The 20,670-nt window shown below is 36.5% G+C and overlaps 1 protein-coding gene across 6 annotated transcripts in view; it reads right to left on the minus strand.

The window, feature by feature from the left end:
• Scmh1 (Scm polycomb group protein homolog 1) overlaps positions 1-20,070 on the minus strand; it is a 187,710-nt gene extending 167,640 nt beyond the window's left edge. For all 6 annotated transcript variants that reach the window (XM_026412897.2, XM_077791071.1, XM_026412906.2 and 3 more), the window contains exon 1: positions 19,944-20,070. The gene's annotated coding sequence lies outside the window, so the exon portion shown is untranslated. The remainder of the gene's footprint in view (positions 1-19,943) is intronic.
• Positions 20,071-20,670: the final 600 nt, after the last annotated feature.

Raw genomic sequence — 20,670 nt, forward strand, 5'->3', positions numbered from 1 at the left:
CATAGAAAAAGGAAAAGAGGATGGAAAGATTCATTAGATATTTAGGATACAGCCCTCATGGGTACTAATAATGAACTGAAAATAAGAAAAGTTAATCTCAGAAATGACTCCCAGTTTTCACACCTGAGAAAACAAATGAATTAGAAAGCCATTCACTGAAACTGCCAACAAAGAGAAAGTATCAGAATCACTTTGCAAGCTTCTTCTTGCGCCCTTACTCTGGCATGGTGCTAGGGACTGAATCCAGGGCCTTGCTCACAGTAAACACTGCTGTACCACTGAGTTGCATTCACAGCTCACCTAAAGAGCTTTTTTTTTTTTTTTTTTTTTTTTTTTTTTTTTTTTGAGAGAGAGAGAGAGAGAGAATTTTTTTAATATTTATTTTTTAGTTCTCGACAGACACAACATCTTTGTTGGTATGTGGTGCTGAGGATCGAACCCGGGCCGCACGCACACATGCTAGGTGAGCTCGCTACCGCTTGAGCCACATCCCCAGCCCCTAAAGAGCTTTTTAAAAATACTAATTCCTATATTCTATCCTCTTAGAGAACCCAATACAATGGATTTTTTAAAAAATATTTTATTTTGTTACAGGAATTTTTAATTTTAAAGAATCTCTTCCAGTGACTCTGACAATCACCAATGTAGACTAAGTTAACCAGAGTTAGTTTCCATTACTTGCAACCAAAAGAACCCAGAATTTGGTATGTGGAAGAAGACTGGTACAAACGACAGGATTAACTCGATTAAAGTTGCAACAGAGCAGTGTAGACTTCTCTATTCTGGGAGGTTGGCTCACCATACTTATAATGTGGTATGAGATGGTTGTTCAAACTGTGGTCTGTTTTGTACTGGGATTCAGTGTATTGAAGTACACTGCAAAAAGAGACTTGGTAGGAAAAACAAAGGATCTGATGTGCACTGACCATTCATGTGGCCTTCATATATGTGGCTTACTATGAAATAGGGCAGATATCAAAGGATTTAATAACTAAAACAGTCTAGACATCATCCAATTTAGAAAGACTATATATATTACCCAATTCAAATAAAAGCCAGCTATAACAATCTGGCTATACCAATGCATATTGGAGAACATGAGCCTTGAGGTAAACTGGTCAGTGTGAAAGCATTGGGAAGGAAATGTGGCTTTTCTTTAAAAAAAAAAAAAAAATTTTGACTACAGTCTGCACTGAATCTTGCTAAGTTTGAAAACTGACAGTATAAGACAGAAAGGTAGAACCTAATTGGGAGTGAAATTGATACTTCATAGTATCTTCCCAAATACCTCACTTGCATATTTCTTGCCTGATAAAGATGAGATACATCCAGAAGCAACGTGAATATTACTAATACCTTCCCTATTTCATATTAAGTAAATCAATAAATTTCTTTTTTGCCCCAATCCATTTAGGTTTGGTTTCTGTCCTTTGCAACTAAACAGTGTTAATAGACTATCAATATTTAAAAACTAGAATTGCTTTTTTTCCCAAAAAATAATTACCAGGGGCAATACCCTAAAACTACTGAAACAGAATTTCCAGGTCAGGTATCTGTTTTTTCTTTCTAAATATTCCAAATGATCCACATAATCAGGCCACCAAGGGAAATACTAGCTTAGACTAAATTTTTAACATTCAATACAATTCTGGTTGTCTCCTCCCATAGATTATAAAATAGTAGCTCTGTTCTTCCCTAGGAACACAGAACAAGGACATTATAACAATATCTACTTTGAATAAATTACAAGCCAAGCAATATATCAGAAACCATGAAAGCATATAATGATCACACAAAGTTGAATATGCCTTGCCTTCCAAGATCTTGGGTTCTTTAATGCATAGAAAAAAAAAAAATACAGCAGGGACTATCAAACCAGTCTCTGAAATCTAAGGATCTTTTTAGTAGATTAGGGGTGGCAAATATGGGATTTAAAATTATGTCAATCATAATACAACAAAGTTATTTCTAATCTATTATCAGAATAAAATACTGTTCCCTCTCAATATAAGGTAAAGACAACACACATGAAAAAATTAGGTAGGATGCAAATAGTCCATTAATTCAAATTGGATTTAACTAATATGCATTGAGCACTTAATATGTAAACATTTACTATATTAGGTAACTAAATATAGATTTTCATTAGTAACTATCAGTAATACCAGCAAATTACTAAATTTCACAAACTGACACTGTTTCAGCATAATTGTTTATTTAAATGTCATCATTCAGGGATATAAACAAAAAAATATTCTGTTAGTGTTGAGAATACAGAAGTCAACAAAATCATTAACATTTCACTGAAAGGATAGAATATGATATTGTAAGTAAAGTGAGCAGGAGTAGCTATTCTTAGACAAAATAGATTTAAAGATAAAAACTGTAAAAAGAGACAAAGAAGATCATTATATGATGATGAAAAGAATCAACTCAACAAGAGATATAACATGTGTACCTAGTGTTCTAAAGCACTCAGTTTTAGAAAACAAACATTAGATATAAAGGGAGAGAAAGGATCCAATATAATAATTGTGGGAGATTTTGATGCCATACTTCCACAAACGGATAAATCATCAAAACAAAAAGAAACACCAGAGTTAAACTATGCTATAGATCAAATGGATCCAAGAGACATTTACAGAACATTTCAATCAACAACTTCAGAATACACATTCTTTTCTTCAGCACTTTCTCTAGAAGAAACTTTCTCTAGAAGAAACCATATAATAGACCACAAAACAAATCTCAACAAATTAAAAACATTATATATATATATATATATATATATATATATATATATATATATATACACACACACATATATATATATCATGTATCTTCTCTGACCACAATGAAAGAAAGCTACAAATTAACTACATTAGAAACTATACAAATTCAGAGACTTAACAAAATGCTACAGAACAAACAATGGGAAATTGAAGAAATCAAAAGGGAACTTAAAATATCTTGGAACAAATTACAATAGAAACAACATTACCAAAACTTATGGAATACAGTAAAAGCACTATGAGGCAAACTTGTAGCAATAAATACCTACATCAAAAACAAAATTTATTTCAAATAACAACCTAACTGAGAATCTAGAAAAGAAAGAGCAAATTAAACCCAAAATTAGAAGAAATAAATAGCAAAGATCATAGCAAAAATAGAAACTGAAAAATAAAAGGATCAGAGAAACAAAAGAGTTGTTTTAGAAAAGACAAAATGACATAAACTGTTAGCTAAACTAACCAAGAGAAGACCCAAATAAAATTAGAGATAAGAAGACAATATACTTATAGTACAGAAATACTAGGTATCATTAGACTATTATGAACAACTGCATGCCAACAAATTGGAAAACCTCAAAGAACTGGATGAATTTCTGGACACACACTACCTGCCAAAACTGAACTATGAAGACATAGAAAACCTGAACAGACTGATAATGAGTAGTGAGCTTGAATCAGTAATAAAAGTCTACCAAAAAAGAAAAGTCCAAGACCAGAAGGCTTCATCGCTCTATCTATCAAATTTTCAAAGAAGTACTACCACGAATTCTTCTCAAATTATTCCAAAGAATTGAAAAGAAGGGAATCTTTCCACTAATTTTTACAAGGCCAGCATTACCTTGATATCAAAACCAGAAAGGGACATAGCAAAACAAAACAAAACAAAACAAAACATTATAGACCAATATATCTGATGATCACAGAAGCAACAATTCTTAACAAAATAGCAAATGAAACCCAAAATCACATTTAAAAGATCATTCATGGGCTGGGGCTGGGGCTCAGTGGTAGAGTGCTCACCTCATCACATGAGACCCTGCCGTCAATCCTCAGCACTACATAAAAATAAATAAGTGAAATAAAGGTATGTCCAACTACAACTAAAAAAATAAAAATAAAAACCCAAAGAGATCATTCACCATGATGAAGCTGTATTGATCCCAGGGATTCAAGGATAATTCAACATACACAAATAAATGTGATATACCAAATCAAAGCATGAAAGATAAAAATAATATGATCATCTCAACAGATAAAGAAAAGGCCTTTGATAAAATTAAACATCCCTTCATGATAAAAACCCTGAGCAAATAAGGTATAGAAGGATTGTACCTAAACATAAAAGACTATATATGACAAACCCCAGCCAACATTATACTAAAACTTTCAGCTTTTCCTCATTCCTTATTGACATCTAAAACAAGACTAGAGTGTCCACTCTCTCTATTCTTATTCAATATAATATGGAAAGTTTTAGCCAGAACAATTAGGCAAGAGAAAGAAAAAAAGGTAAACAACGAGTAAGGGAGGAATTCAAATCATCACGGTTTGTAGATGATTTGATTCTATATACAAAAAAAAAAAAAAAACTAAAGATTTCACTAAAAACTTATTAAACTGATAAACTCAGTAATGTTGCAAAACACAAAATCAACATTCAAAAATCAGTAGTAGTTTTATATACCAATAGTAAATTTGCTGAGAAAGAAACCCTGAAAGCAATCCATTCACAATCACTACAAAAATTTTTTTAAATACCTAGGAATAAACTTAAGGAAGTGAAACACCTCTACAGTCAAAACTATAAAACACTGATGAAAGAAATTGATAAACCACCCCAACCCCCACACACTAGACTTTCCATTTTCATGTATTATAAATATAAATGTTTCTAAAATGTTAATACTACCCAAAGCGGCCTAGAGATTTAATGTAATCACCATCAAAATGCCAATGATACTCTTCACGGAGCTAGAAAAAAATTCCTTAAAAATTCACAAGGAAGAAGAAAAAAAACACATGAATATTCAAATCAATCTAGAGCAAAAAAACAAAAAACAAAACTAGAGGCTTTACAATACCTGACTTCAAAATATACTTCAGAGCCATGGTAACCAAAACAGCATGGTATTTGCATAAAAACAGACTCATAGACCAACAGAATAGAACAGAGAATCCAGAAATAAACCCACATGTCTACATCCAAGTGATTATCAACAAAGGTGCCAAAAACACTGGAGAAAGAACAGACTCTTTAACAAATGGTGCTGGAAAAACTGATATCTACATGCAGAAGAATGAAACTTGACTCCTCCCCCCTACCCCCCCATAACTAAATCAAATAAAAATGGATCAAAGACCTACATGTAAGATCTGAACTACTAGAAAACATAGGGGAAACATTTCAAGAAGTTGGTATAGGCAATGAATTCTTGGATATGATCCCCAAAGCACAGAAAACAAAAGCCAAAATAGACAAGTGGGGTTAAATCAAACTAAAAAACATCTATACAGCAAAGAAACAATTGACAGATTAAAGAGACAATCTACAGAAGGGAGGAAAATATTTGCCAACTATCCATCTGACAAAGAATTAATATCCAGAATTTATAAAAAGACTAAAAAACTTAACACAAAAGTAATCCAATTTAAAAAAAATAGTCAAGTTATCTGAATATATACTTCTCAAAAGGAGAAGCTCAAATTGTCAATACATATATGAAAAATGTTCAATATTATTAGCCATCAGGGAAATGCAAATCAAAACTGTAATGAGATCCCATCACCCTAGTTAGATTATTTTTTTAAAAATGCTGGCAAGGACATAGAGAAAAAGGAACTCTCATACACTGTTGATGAGAATGTAAACTGACACAAACTACAATATGAAGGTTCCTCAAAACACTAAAAATAGATCTATCATATTATATATGATAGAGCTATCCCAATTCTAGATATATATCAAAAGGAAATTCAATCAGCCTCCCAAAGAGATACCTGCATACCCATATTCCCATATTTATTGTGGCTCTGTGTATAATAGCTAAGATATGGAATCAAACTAGGTGCCCTTCAATGGATGAGTGGATAAAGAAAATGTGGTGCTGTATATTCATAATGGAATATTATTTAGCTATAAAGTGGATGGAACTAGAGGATATTATGTTAAGTAAAATAAGCCATATACAGTAAAACAAGTACCATGTGTCCTCTCTCACATATGGAAATTTAAAAAAAAAAAGTAGCCTTGAACATAGAATAGTGATTATTAGAGGATAGGAAGCGGGATGGGTAGTGGATAAAAGGAAGCTAGATTTGATTGGCACTTATTATATGTATGTATTGAAATACATTGAACCCTATTAAATATATAATTCATGTTAAACAAAATAAAATGAAACCAATTCTTTTATATGAACTTCAAAATAAATTCATAAACAAAAGCTTTCATTGAATTTAAAAGAAAGAAAATGTATTAATTTAAATATCTTTGCCGCATTCTCTTTTAATTCAATTGAGTTTACCGTATCTGCTTACTTATCTACTTTTGTGGTTCTGGGCATTGAACCCAGGGACTTGCACATGCTAGGCAAGTGCTCTACCACTGAGTTATATTTACAACCCTTGTCTACTTTTAAATTAAATAAATGAAATAAAATAAGTTAAGATGAGGGGGCAAACAAAACCCCACACCATTTCACCAAATTAAACTAGCAATTCTCAAGAAGATAGTTGTAACACCCTAGTGTCAAGGTCAGCATAAAAATAACCCTACTTTTATTGATTGAGACAGTTGATATGATTTAGCCCAAATAACAAATTATTGCTTTGCCATTAAGTAAAGCTGCCTTACATAATTAAGTTGGAGTTGTGACAGAAATCTGAGAGTTCAGAGTTAGGAAGTTTGGAGAGTAGGTTCTGGAGTGAGAAACAAGACAAATGCCAGTGCTACTGATATTTGTTTAGCAATATTTTCAAATCTTTCTGTAGAGAGAGCTCCTAAGATCATTTGATAAGTTTTTACAGAATGTGTCCTTGAAGATAGATTTTTTTCTTTACGTATAGGTATAACTATAACTGATGATAAGATACTCAGTAGAACTATAAACTTGGTGATTAAGAGATTTCTTTTAAAGTTTTGTTCTTAAAATTAAATCCAAGGGCTGGGCATACAGCTCAGTGGTACAGCACTTGCCTTTCATACACAGGACTCCAAGACTTACAAAATTTATAATTTTGTGTATGAAAGTCATAAGAGTATGACTTTGGTCATTCCTCTTAAAAAAGAGAGTATGTCTTGTGTATGACTTTGGTCATTCCTCTTAAGTATATGACAAAAGTCATACTAATAAAGCATTTGCAGAAAAAAAATATTCAACTCACATTCATAGATAGCAGTAATAGGTATTAAATACTTTTTTTTGGTGTCAAACAACTTACATTAAAAAGCATTCCAATAAGAACTGAATCATTTTTGTTCACACATTAGGGTGAGGATTTATCCACACTTGTTCCAAATAATGATACTGTCTTTTCAATTATCAAGAAATAATATGTGGTAAGAATTTTTGCATCTATCTCAATGTTCTCTGTTGAAAAGCACTTAGCATATTTTTTGGCACCTACATGTATGATACTGAAGTGGAAAAATTTTATGAGACATCCACTTAGCATACACTTTGGTACATAAATCAGTAGACCACAATTTGTCCACTTCATGAAAGTACTCTACCATATTAGAAATGTCATTTTATGAAGAAATGTATTTTAACTAAATCCCAAAGAAATAGCATATAATTTCTATTAGAACAGTTTTATATTTATAGAAAACTATACAGATAGTTCAGAGTTCCCATATGCCCTGCACCCAGTTTCCCTTAATATCTTACATTTGTACGGAACATTATATTAGTTTCAGTTAATGAACTAATACTGCTACATTATTATCTAAAGTCCACACTTTATTCAGACTTCCTTAGTTTTTACCTAACTTGTTGTTGTTATTGTTCCAGGATCATATCCAGGGCATTATAATACATTTAGTTGTCATGTCTTTGGCTCTTGTTGGCTGACAGTTTCTCAGACTTTCCTTGTTTGATGACTGTATAGTTTTTGAGCAATACTGTTCAGTTACTTTGTAGAATTGTTCCTTGGCCAGGATTTGTTTGATGTTAGACTAGGGTTGTCTCCTGATTAGACTAGGGTTACAGTTTCAGTAAGGAAGAGCACTGAAGTCAAATTATAATACTTTCACTTGGGTAATAAACTCAAGGAAAAAACCCTATCTTATTCTCCTTTGTATCATTAGTAAGCAGTTGGTAAATGTTTGTTGGTTGAGAATGGGAAAGTAGAGGCAGGCAAAGATTGAAAGTGTACATATATTTTGCAATTTATTAACATATGGGCACCAACCATAACAAGGAAGCTATTTCATATATTTGCTCAAATTAAAACAAAAAACTTGACTCTGATTCACTAAAGCATTTCATTCTTCTATTCAGCTTACATGAGATAACTAGTTTAACAAAAAGGAAAGTTTTATTTTGGCTCACAGTTTGGGTGGTTTCAGCCATGATCAATTGGCCCTGTTTTGGGACTATGGTGTGGCAGGACATCATGGTGGCAGAACAAAGTTACCTCATAACCAGGAAGTGGGGTGTCAAGGTCTTACTATCCCCTTTTGAGGCACACCCCCAGATAACCCAAAGACCTTCCTCTAGGCTTCACCTCTGAAAGGTTCTAACACCTCCCAATAACACCAACCTGAGGACCAAGACTTCAACACATAGGCCTTTGGGGGACATTTTAATATCCAACTACAATATCAGGGATCTTTCTAGTTTGCCTTAAAAACCATTTGGTCAGACAGAATATATTCAGTCAAAAAATACATATGACAATTCTCCTAAGTAAACCTTGCTGCCTGCACTGATACTCTCAAAATTATATAACACTGCTGAGGAAATGTACATGGTGAAATAGAAAGAACATTGGGGTTGAATCAGACTAGTCCAGGTGTGAATCTGAGACTTATCACTTATAAATTGCATAATCTTGCAAGATATTTCTCAGTTCTAGTTTCTTCATGTATAGAACAGAATAATGCCTAGTCTGTATGCAGATAGAAGAAAATAATATGGTTTGCTTATTTCAATATATCGAACAGATTCTCAAAACAGGTTACTCTTTTTGTTGCATATAGTACCTTACATAGAATAGGTGTGCTTTAAAAACTTTCTGGAATAAGACAAAATATGTATAAACAGGGTTAGGGCTGTAGCTCAGTGGTAGAGCACTTGCCTAGCATGTGTGAGGCATTGGGTTCCATCCTCAGCACCACATATTAATAAATAAAATAAAGGCCCATTGACAAGTAAAAAAAAAATTATATGTACAAAATGCTGATTGTCTAATTCATGCCTGATATATAGCAGCCACTCAAATATTTGCTGATTCTGCCATCATGTTTCCTTATCAAGAGTCAAGAGAACAGATCCCAATTTTATGACCCTTGCCAAACCACTCTTTTCTTTGAACCTCAGTTTCTTCATTGAACAATTGGCCTAATGGTCACAAAATTTGAGAGTTGGGAAAGATCTTAGAAATCACCTTATTGCAACCCCTTTTCCCTAAGTGAGTAGTAAACTGGGTCCAAATTGGACTCCTAACCATCAAGCCAGGTAGTAATCTCTGAAAACTGTGCTACTTATAAGATCTCTTTCACCTTATGAAACACTTGGGCTCAAACTGATTTTTAGAATATCATTCTATTCTGCAAATCCACTAAATCAATAAACAGGATAAGTTATACCTTTATTAAAACCAGAAGGTATAGAAGAATAAACAAATTGTCACTATTAATTCTAGTTAGCTAAGAGAAACTATGACTATACTCTGCAAAGGATCAAAATTATTTCACAAATATACTGTTCTATTTAATAGTCCTCAATTCAATCTTCTTTGTAATTAAATGGAATTATAATCACTGGTCTATGGAACAAATAGGTTGAATAACTAGTATTCTCAGATTTCCACATCTCTGTTCTTGGTATCCCTTACTGTACCTTAGAGAACAATTTTTTTTTTTTTAATAATCAGTGCCCTCTTTTAAAAAATATTTCTATTTATCTCCCTAGGGCCTTTCAAACTGCTAACTATTCTTTTCTTTTTGAAATTTACTGCTGTTCCCCTTGGCATTCAAAACATCACTTTCCCCTGATTTTGTTTATAGTATAAGTTTATTGGTCAAGAATACATATCTGGATCTAACACTTGCAAGTTCTGTGACAGGTAACTTAACTTCTATGTGCCTGTTTAGTAAGTGCTATACATATATATGCTGCTGTTGTTATTCCTCTTCTTAGTCATTGCTGCATTTCTTTGACCTCTATGATTCCATCTGGCTGATTCCATTCAATCAAAGGAATCTTTAACCCTTCCTATCTGAAAGGCCGTTGTTCTTCTTCTCAATACCTTCCTCTGAACATTTAAGATCCAGTTCAAATGTCATCCACCTTTCTCTAGGGATCCAAAGATCACCTTCCTCCTCTGTCTTGGAATCAACCATTCTTGCTCTTATTCTCATAATACTTCTAATATATTTCAGAGCACTTGTTATATTAGACTGAATGAGGATACCCATATTAGGGCATTTTAAATTTATAAAACCAGAAATTTTATATGATTTATCCTAATAATATCTCTTTACATCCCCCTTTCTCCTTGTATTACACTCCTAAAAAGGGCAATAAGCTATTATTCTCTTTAAATACTATTTAATTAAATAGTTCAGATTCATAAAAAAGTAAAAAGAATAATAAGTAGACAACTGTATATTCATAATTCAGTTGAAATGCAATTTAAGCTTTATATAAGTGTGTTCTGCCATTAATTTATACAATTAATATATATTAATAATTATAAGCTTAAAAAATAAAATAAAATTGTAGTATTCATCTTTGTTACAGTACACTGTGTATGGCAGCAATTAGATACATCAATAACTGTTGAATGAATGAACAAATGAAAACCTGAACAAATACAAAGAAATTAGACAATGTTTCTAAACCTCCTATATTCCCTTAATGTGGAACTATAAACCTGTTAGAATTATGCCTTTTAGATTTTATAAATTTTTATTCTCCCAAATTTATTAATTTTTAAAGAAACTAATTGATTTTATTTATTTGGAGATTTTCATTGTCCCTTGAGGTAACTAAACACACATCAGGGCACCACATAATCAGGACTGGAGTCTAAAATTCTAAATCATCTGACCTCTTCTTAAATATTTTCAAAAACAAGTATGCAAATTCATGTTTTCTATTATACTTAACAAAGGCATAGTGGCTAAAATAGCTTTATTTCCATCATGTTTGAATGTCCCAGATGAAAAATCTACATAAGCATGATGTGAAGCAATTTTAATAAATAAGAAAATACTTGGGAATGAGCCCATAATAAGCCAATGAGTAACAGGCATAGTAGTTAAAATGAATATACATATATAGGCTTTCATTTTAAAAGGGAACAATTATATTATTTATAGTAAATACAAAGGCAAAATAATGCAGCAGCCTTCACATGCTTCAAATTTTAAGAAAATTAACTCATGATGACTTGTAGGAGAAACAGTAAGAGGTTCAAACAGCACATGGTTTTAAAAAGGTAGTCTAAAGAGACCAGGAGTTATTCTGGACAACACACAAAATCTACAGGGAGAAGACCTAATATGAGGAGTTAGTCCTGACACTTACTCTTTGCAGCTGGACACAACATTTACTCCATCTGCACTTTAGTTTCTTATCAGAAAATAGGGTTTACAATGACCTTGCATCCTACCTAACAAGATTATTATATATTTCAAATTATATAGGAAAATATATGTGACATTATCCTTTAATACTCTGTGACTGTAATTATCTATCCTTCCATACTCTTGCTGCTACTATACCTACACTACCCATGCAACCCCTAGGCATAACCAGATATTAACTTCTCAGAGAAGGATTCTGTATTAGTTTGCTAGGGCTGCTATGAACAAATACCACAGACTGCGCAGCTTAAACAAAATAAATTTATTTTCTCTCAGTTCTGAAGTTTGGGAGTCCATGATCAGTATGTCAGCAGAGAAGATTTCTTTTGAGGTCACTCTCATAGGCTTAAAAATAGCTGTATTCTCCCCCTCTATCTTCACATGGTTTTCCCTCTGTTTATGTCTGTGTCCTAATCTCTTCTTACAAGGACTCAAATTAGGGCCTACCCTTGACTTTATTTTACCTTAAATATCTCCTTAAAGGCCCTATTTCTAAATATAATCACATTCTGAAAAACCAGGGGTTAGATCTTCAACATATGAATTTTGGGGAGATATAATTCAGCCTATAATATATATAGATATCCTACCACAGCACATCACCATTACTATAATACTTACTATACTGTAATATAATTTTCATTCTTGACTCCCTGAATAGGCCATGAATGCTTTCACAGCACTAAATATTTCCTGGTTTTCTGTCTTCTAAGTGTCTAGTGCAGAACATATGTTTAAAAGAATGCTCCAATAAACTGCTGATAATTGAATCTATAATACTTTCTACTGAGAAACAATTAGAATTGATTTATCCCATGAAAACTTACTAAACAGAGTTTATAATATTCCAAGGATTTACAAAAAAAGGATGAATTTTCACTCTTATTCTCAAAGCAGCTCTATGTCCACATTCCCATACTTTCTATCTCATCTTCCATCCTTAAATTATCTATGTTGAGCTTTCCTCAGGCAATGAATTTGGAGGCTTTATACAACCATCCCAGAAATCAGTGAATTTTTCCTCTGCCTCTGAATTTCTACACTATTTATGCACTTAGGTAGCATTTAACTTGATATCGTTTAAGAGTTATTTAAGCATATCTTACTTTCCTCCACTCGATAGTGAGTTTTCCGAGAAAAATAACTATGTCTTATTTCTTATTCCTCTCTATTTAAGTGATCAACAATAACCACTGAATGAACTCTTGAATTTTCTCTAAACCAGAGGCACCCCTCAGGAAGAGAGGAGGTAAAGTAGAAAAAGTGACAAAAATGTTGGGTACAATTTGGGACACAATGACTTTGCCAGACTTCATGCATAACTATTAATGAAGCTGTAGGCAGCAAAAGGTAAAGTCTAAGACTCCGAAGAGGTATCCTGACCATAGACAGAAATTTGAGTCATTAGTACACAGACACTATTAGAAGCCAAGTGAGTGGATGAGATTGTCAAGGGAATGAAGGTAAGAGGACCTAGGACCAAAGATACGCAACAGAAGCTCTCACCCAAAGAACACTTACAATGAAATAGCCAGGGAGGAACCAAACCACAAAAGTATACCAAAGCCCAAGGGAGGAAAAATTGTTTTAAGGAAGAGAGAACATTAAACAGGAATGTGAAATGATGCAGCAAAGGCCTAGAAATTGCTGTGCAGTGCCCCCCAATACACACACACACACACACACACACACACACACAAACACACCTTTGTCCCTATCAGCACCAAGGAGGAGACTGATGACTTTGATCACAGAAGTTCCAGGGACTCTGCCCACTTCCTGTGTGAAATGGGCAAATTTCTAGACCTTTAAATCTCAGTTCCCTTCATCTGGAAAGTCAAAAGTTTATTACCTCCTCAGGAGTATTTTGAAAATTGAGATAATTTTAGCAATAATGGTAAAAGAAAAAAAATACATGATTATAACATATATATAACATATATAGCATTCTATAATTTGCTAGATACTGTCCTGAGCTTCTTCTTATACATTACCTCATTTAAATTTTTTTTCATAAAACTTTTAGATGCTATAGCACCTAGCAAGTGCTATTATATCCTCAATTTCAGATGGAGAACTAAAGTCAGGGTATAGAAAGAAGAATCAGAAAGTTTTTATGTCAAATTTAAACAAACATTCAAGAGGCCTGAGTATGAAGGGTAGGGTATTTATAAGATTGATTTTGTTAATAAGATTTATTAATAATTCTAAGCAGATTTAAATATAAAAGAAAATGTAGACAAAGAGAAAATGAGCAGAAAGAGAAAGAGGTTGAAGGCAACAAAAAGATGGGGCTCAGAGATTTGGCCTTAAGTAAAAGGAAGAAGCAGAAAAGCATAAGTAGACAATTTTAAGTAATTTAGATTACTAGCAGTCAAGTAAGACAGATCTCCTTTAATGATCTCTACTTTTTCTTTTAAGAAGCGGCAACACACACTGAGAGTGAGAGGAGGAAACAGGGCAATCAAAAACTGAAAAGAAAATAGGTTTGACATAAGACATGATAGAAAACAGTACACAGAAATGACTAGGTAGTGAAAGCCCAATGGCAGCAATCCATTAACTATGTGTTTTTCCTCCAGCAGGGTTAAATAGAACTGATATAGGCAAGAAGAGAGGGGTTAGGTTGATTCAACAAGGTCTGGGACCTTGCCCAGACAGGAACAGGAAAAATGGAGCATGAGAATAAAGGATAATGGCAAGAGAATAAACAAAATAGTGGTGGATTAAGATAATCAAACTATAGTGGGAAGTGAGTGAATATAGATTTTGATAAGGGCAAAGAACAGACCTAGTGGGAAAAATCAAAGTTCAGGTAGGAGAAGAAATTTTGAACAAAGCTGCATACCTTCATGTGTAATTTCAGAGGTAGACCATCTCTGAATGACAAGGTCCATGGCATGACTATGGAAGTCGATTAGCTAAAGAGATGATCACTTGAGTTGAAGAGGACAACATGTTGGGAAAGAAATCATCCATGTGAACACTGGAGTCAATCAGGATGAGGACAATAATTGAGGTGGGAAGGCAGATCATGTGTGTGCCATGATATAAAAGATCTAAAAGTGATGATCTATTTATCAGAAGATGAGGATGATATAACCCTCATGCCAGGGAGCATGGGGGTTTAAGATGATGATACCTGGATAGTGATGTGTAAAATATTAGTTATCCTCCTCTCCCCCTACTCTCTTGATTGGAGGGATGTAGTAGAATGAGCTGCATCCATTGTAACCATTTAAAAGAGATTCAGAGCAAACAATATGCTCTTCAGGTCTCTGAAGAAGCCTGGCTTCAACTTAAGGTCAGGACACACAAAAATAACCAGTAAAATGGTTAACAATGTAGGAAATAGGATATTGAGAGAGAAAATGGAAAAATTTGAGAAAGAGCAAACAAGAACAGTTGGGAAAGAGGAAGAGGAAGCTAGAAAAGCTCAAGAATAACAGTTCAGAAGATGAAAGATGACTGAAGAGGCTGGAACAAAGATAAGGTGACTTGCTGGGTTTATTTAGCCATAAAGTTATCAAAATAATTAGTTCTAGAAAATGTGTCTTGGCTACAGTTAGCATTAAGGCCTTGACAAAGGTATCAGTTACAAATAGGGAGGTAGGGACCCAACATTTTTGTTCCTAACATGTGAAAAACACTGTGTCAAGGACTTGAACATGCCATCTTTCTTAAATTTAACAGCTACAACTTCCCTTGTTTTGTAAGTCAGAGAACTGAAGATCTGAAAGTCAAAGTGATCTGTCTCCAGTGGTACAGTTAATTTTTGGCGACACTGAGGAACCCAGGCTTCTTTTCAAATCTAAATAAGTAAGATGAAGTGAAAAAGAAATCAGAGCATTTTGGTCATTTTCTATTGATGAGATCTGGTACATTTCTTAACTCCATTAAGTCTACTAAACAAGGTGACTGCAAAGATTAAACTACAGATTCAAAACAAATCCTATTGGTTATTTTTTTTTTAATTAAAATTGGCCTACATAGTAACTTACTTTCAAATGTGGAATTTCTTATTTGGTATCCTTCAGAAAAAGAATCTGAAGTTCTGAATTAATGACTATAAATTTTACACATAGTAAACTGAGGTAGGGAGAGGATGTATAAGCTATGGTGTCTAGTATATCTAGAGTCAAATCCAAACTTCATAGTTTCATATCTGTAATATAATGAATGGTCCCACACCTTTTCTTTAGCTACATATTATACTACTGACTTACATAAATATAATACTCAAACTTGTGGCAGATATTACTTCTTAACAAACATACTCTATACTTGACCTTACTTTGCATCTCTAACTAAATTCTTTCTTGGTCTATTGAAATTTGTTCTCCAAGGTCCAAATGAAATTCTTCTAGAATATAACCTTGTTTCCAAATGTTGAGAAATGATGGCTTTTTTCTCTGAACTTTTAAATCTTTCTGATTTTACTTCTCTTAGAGTACATACTATATCATGCCTTGTAATTTAGGTAAGTATGAAAAAATTTTCATTTCTTCTGGCAGAGCATAAGCCTCTTAAGGCTAAATGGAAGGGAACCAACATTATTTTGCAACTATGTTTGTTGCTTTTCCCGTGAATATATATTTTTAATGTAATCTTTATGACACCCTATGAAAAAGGAATTTTCTTTTTACAGATAAGGACCTTGAATTTCACAGAGGCTAAACAATTCACTTATAGTCATAAGGCCGGTAAATGACAAGAGTCTAGATATGAATCCTAATCTTTCGAAATCTAAAAACCTTGGCACTTTCTGAAATACTCTGCCCAGTGACCATGGGTAGATCCTCACTGATTTATCTGTTTCCTGTCCACCCACTAATAATCAGAGGAAAACCTTTTGTCATTACATATTAGCAGAAAAAATTGATATGGGGTATTGCCCTCCTACTTTTCAAAACTAAGAACAAACTCTTCAGAGCAAAGAGAATGATTAATACGAATCCTGAATAAAGATGAAGTGATAAGAACTCTGCTTGCAGGAGAAAGCAGTCAAAAACCATTATTTTTCCACTCATGTTTAAAAACTCCTCCTCCGTTGAGGTTTGCACCATCTGGCTATAGCATTCTCCACCCCACCTCCTCATCTGTCATCTACCACCCTCCTGATTAATTCCTATTTTTACTGCACCTGGGTCACAATCTTCCTCTCTTCCCCACATCCCATCATCCTAAATCACTTCACTATCCACACATGATGGTTTCAATATATACCAGCCTCAGAGTTCCTTGCTATACTCAGCTTTGCTGACCTTAATTTCTACTGTATTTCAGCTACCCACACACAGAGACCTAGCTGTTACCTACAACAGTTCCAAATCAGACAACTTAACTCCATGTTTATATATAATTAATATATATGTATATATCTTTTTTTAGTTATTCATGAACCTTTATTTTTACTTATTTATTTGTGGTGCTGATAATAAAACCCAGTGCCTAGGCAAACGCTCTATTACTAAGCCACAACTCCTGCCCCATTCATGTTAATAATAAATTAATATTTCATTTTCTGACTACAGTACCCAGCTTACTTCCACTAAATTTACTCATTGAACTAACTCAAGCAATCACAAAATCTTCAAGTCCAAAACAACTCATTGTACACTGTTTCCTGTCTCAGCCAATATTACCACCATCCACCTGATCACTCAAGCTAAAAACCTAAGCACCACATTAGACTTCTCATTCTCTCACATGCACATCCAATCACAAAGCCTCAGATTTTTTTTCAAATTATCCTTTCCTCTTCTCCTATGACCACTTTTTAAAAATGCTATGTCAACCATGTCTTATTTTTAAAATATAACCCACTGAATTAATTTCAAGATTCTTATGCATAAAAGGCCCACAATGGTATGGCTTTTGCCTGTATTTCCAGCCTCACAATTTACACTTCTATGTTTACTATTATATTCTTATCAGTCCCAAATTGCTGTGGTTCATTACACCAGCCATTTCTTTTCTCACACTGATTCCTCTACTCAAGCAGTTTTCTGTTTGACATATACTTTCTACTCATCATTGCCTACCTTACTCCTATACTTATCATTTAAGATTTGGGTCATGTATCATCTCTTCCCAAAATGTTCCCTCAACTCCTAGGCTAGCCTAAAAGCACTAACTTTGGGTCAATCACAGCATCATATGCACAGCTCTTATTTTTCATTCCAAAAATGACCAATTTAAGCATCTAATTTGCCAGCTCCACAAAGATTAGTATTCATCTTTGTATGCTCAGCTAAGCACAGAGCATAGCATAGTGCTGAACATACTATCTATAATAAGTATATAAATGTAAAAGAATACAGTAGGTTTAATTTTTCAGTAGAATGTTCTCCTCTGTGCTTTCTCAGTGGTTAGTTTCTCCTAACTTTAACTCCAAGTTCTTTGAAGGTTCAGAGTCTTTTCTGGATCTGTAGAGTTTTACACTGAATGGTGCTATACAAAAATGTACCCAACTTACATAAAAGGGAAACACAATTGCACAAACTAGAAATCAAAACTTGACATATGTGCTGCAAACTTCAAAACCACTTACCAATTTAAAAAATGAAGACATTAAGAACAAAGATAAAGAGCCAATTCTGACTGTTGGTATGTGCTTATCTCAGTCATAAAAACAGTGAAACTTTGCTTAAAACTTGAACAGGGCCCCAGATACAAGATTTTATCTACAAGGCCATCACATCCCTGCTGAGTTTCAGAAATTATTAATTTGCAGAGTTGTTTTGGCAGGGGTTTAGGAAATTGGTGAAAGAACCTTTTTAAAATAAAATTTAACCCCACTTACCTCTAAAAGCTAACTGATTTTTAAAAAGTAAAAAATAATGCTGTTAAGTAAGCAACAAAAAAATTGTTCTTTTTCATATCAATATGGGGCCTTCTGCTGGCAGAAAAGGAGCAAAGAGTTCAGTGTAATAAAGCATTTTCCTCTCCAATCAAATATTAAATTGTAGTTTGGCACCAAACTAGGTCTCAATCTCTTTCAGAGTAAAAATAATAAGCTCTTCAATTCACATGGCACATTACAGTTTAAACCCCTTGGATATACATTAGTTTGTTTGATAAAGCATTTAGACATTTTGTTAAAGGCGGGGGAATGTGAAAATTTCCACGAAATAGAATCTCACCTCCTGAGAAAATCACTACTGGATGGCTATTTTTTTTTTCTTTTTTCAAGTTCAAAACACAGCACAGAAATGAGGAAGGGAAAGTACTTTTTTATTATAGCAGGCCAATCCTTGGGGCCAAGGACCTTCCTATAGAAACTTAACAAGGTTTCATCTCTTTGGTCACATCAAGATCTTTGAAGAGAAATCATCCAGGGAGTGGATCAGAGAATTATCCAAGACAAGACAAGCCTCAGGGGACGTGATTATTACCTTCAGATATCTTAACAGCTGGCCATAAGGGAAAAGAACTAGGAAGAATGAGAGGCAGCTGTTTCTGTCAAGCTATAACCAAGTCTGTGAAGGTACATACAGAATGGGTTTCCCTGGGAGCAGATCAGCTTTCCATCAATGGAAGAATTGTCCAAATACGTCCAATTTCTAGGGTACTACTCGGGATTTTGAAAGATACTTTGGCAGGGGATGGGAGAAAGGAACCCTGGATGACTTTCAGTTCCCTTCCTGTCTGCAGAAGTTCTGGGGTTCACCAACCCCTTTCAGTGCTGCGCCCACGTGTCCAGCCCTCCAGGGCTGCTGGCTGGCCTCGGTGCTAGCTGCTCCAGGCCCCGTCTGAGGTTTGAAACCTGCTCTCCCGGGCCACTTCTGGCGGAGCCCCGGGCAGGGACAGGTGGCACACGTGAGTTCTCCCAGCCTGGAGATCCCTGGCTGACAGCTCCAGGCCTTCGCTCCCAGGACCCTCCGTCTTCGCCTGCCCGGGGACCAGAGACCGGCGCCAGCACCTCAGGCATTGTCACCTCCGGCATCTGGGCAGTCCAACTGACCCACGCAGACAGACATCACGCAGACTCCTGCCCGCCCTTCCCCAGACCGCCCCGGCGCGGGCCGCCAGGACGCAGCGACCGCGCACCCGCCGCCCCGCGAGGCCGACCCTCCGCAGGGCCCCTGGGCTCGGCTCCAGCGTCCACCCTGGGGCCGGACGCACACGCAGCGCGGGCCGCCGGGGATCGCGGCTGGGCTGACACGGCCAGGGCAGGGCCGCGGACACGCAGGCCGCCGCGACAGACGGACAGGCGGCAGGGGCCGGGAAGGGCAGGCGCAGCGGCCGCGCAGGTCCGTCGCCGGCTTCTGGTGGCCAGCGGCCCCTCAGGGCGCGGGCTCGGCCGGCGGCGGGAGCCGCGAGGCGCTTACCTGCGGGCGCGGCGGCGCGGGGCACGGGGCGGCTCACTCCCTTCCCGCCGCCATGTTTCCGCTGCGCAGGGAGCGAGCGAGGACGCGGGAAGGGGGCGGGCGGGCGGCTCCGGAGAGTGGCGGGCGGGCGGCGGGGGGCTCCACCGAGGCGGCGGCGGCGGCCGAGGGGGCGGGGGCGCGGGCTCCCCGGCCCCGCCCCGCCCTCGCCTCCCGCCGCGAGGTGGCGCGCGCCTGGGCCGTTGGGCTCGCGCCGGCGGGCGGGACGGCGAGGCGCGCGGGGAGGGGCGGCCGAGGGAGCGACCCCGCCCGGCCACCCCGCGCCTCCCGCCCGCGGCCCGGCCGGCGCCCGACCCACTGTCTAGTTGGCGTTTCACGCACCGGTAAACTGGCGCGCGCAGAGGGCTGGGGTTCGAATCCCGCGGCCGCGGGCAGCCGGCAGCGAGCAGCCCCGCCCCGCCGGCAGCTGACTGTGGTGACCTTGAGCGAGTTACTTCGCACCTCCGCGCCAACGCGGTCCTCTCTGACACCTTGGCGCTTAACCCCGAGGGCTAGTAGGAGGAAAAATATAAGTTAGTGCGCGTCAAGCCCAGGCCACTGGCCGAGGGCCGAGCGAGTGAGTATAAGCGGTTCCGGCGCTGCCCCTTCGGCTAGCGGGCAGCCTTAGCGTGCCACGCTCGGTGCACGGGGTCAAGCGCCCAGGGCTCCTCGCTACAGTTCTGTTTGACCG

Source organism: Urocitellus parryii, chromosome 11, assembly GCF_045843805.1.
Source record: "Urocitellus parryii isolate mUroPar1 chromosome 11, mUroPar1.hap1, whole genome shotgun sequence".
Classification (NCBI taxonomy): Eukaryota; Metazoa; Chordata; class Mammalia; order Rodentia; family Sciuridae; genus Urocitellus; species Urocitellus parryii.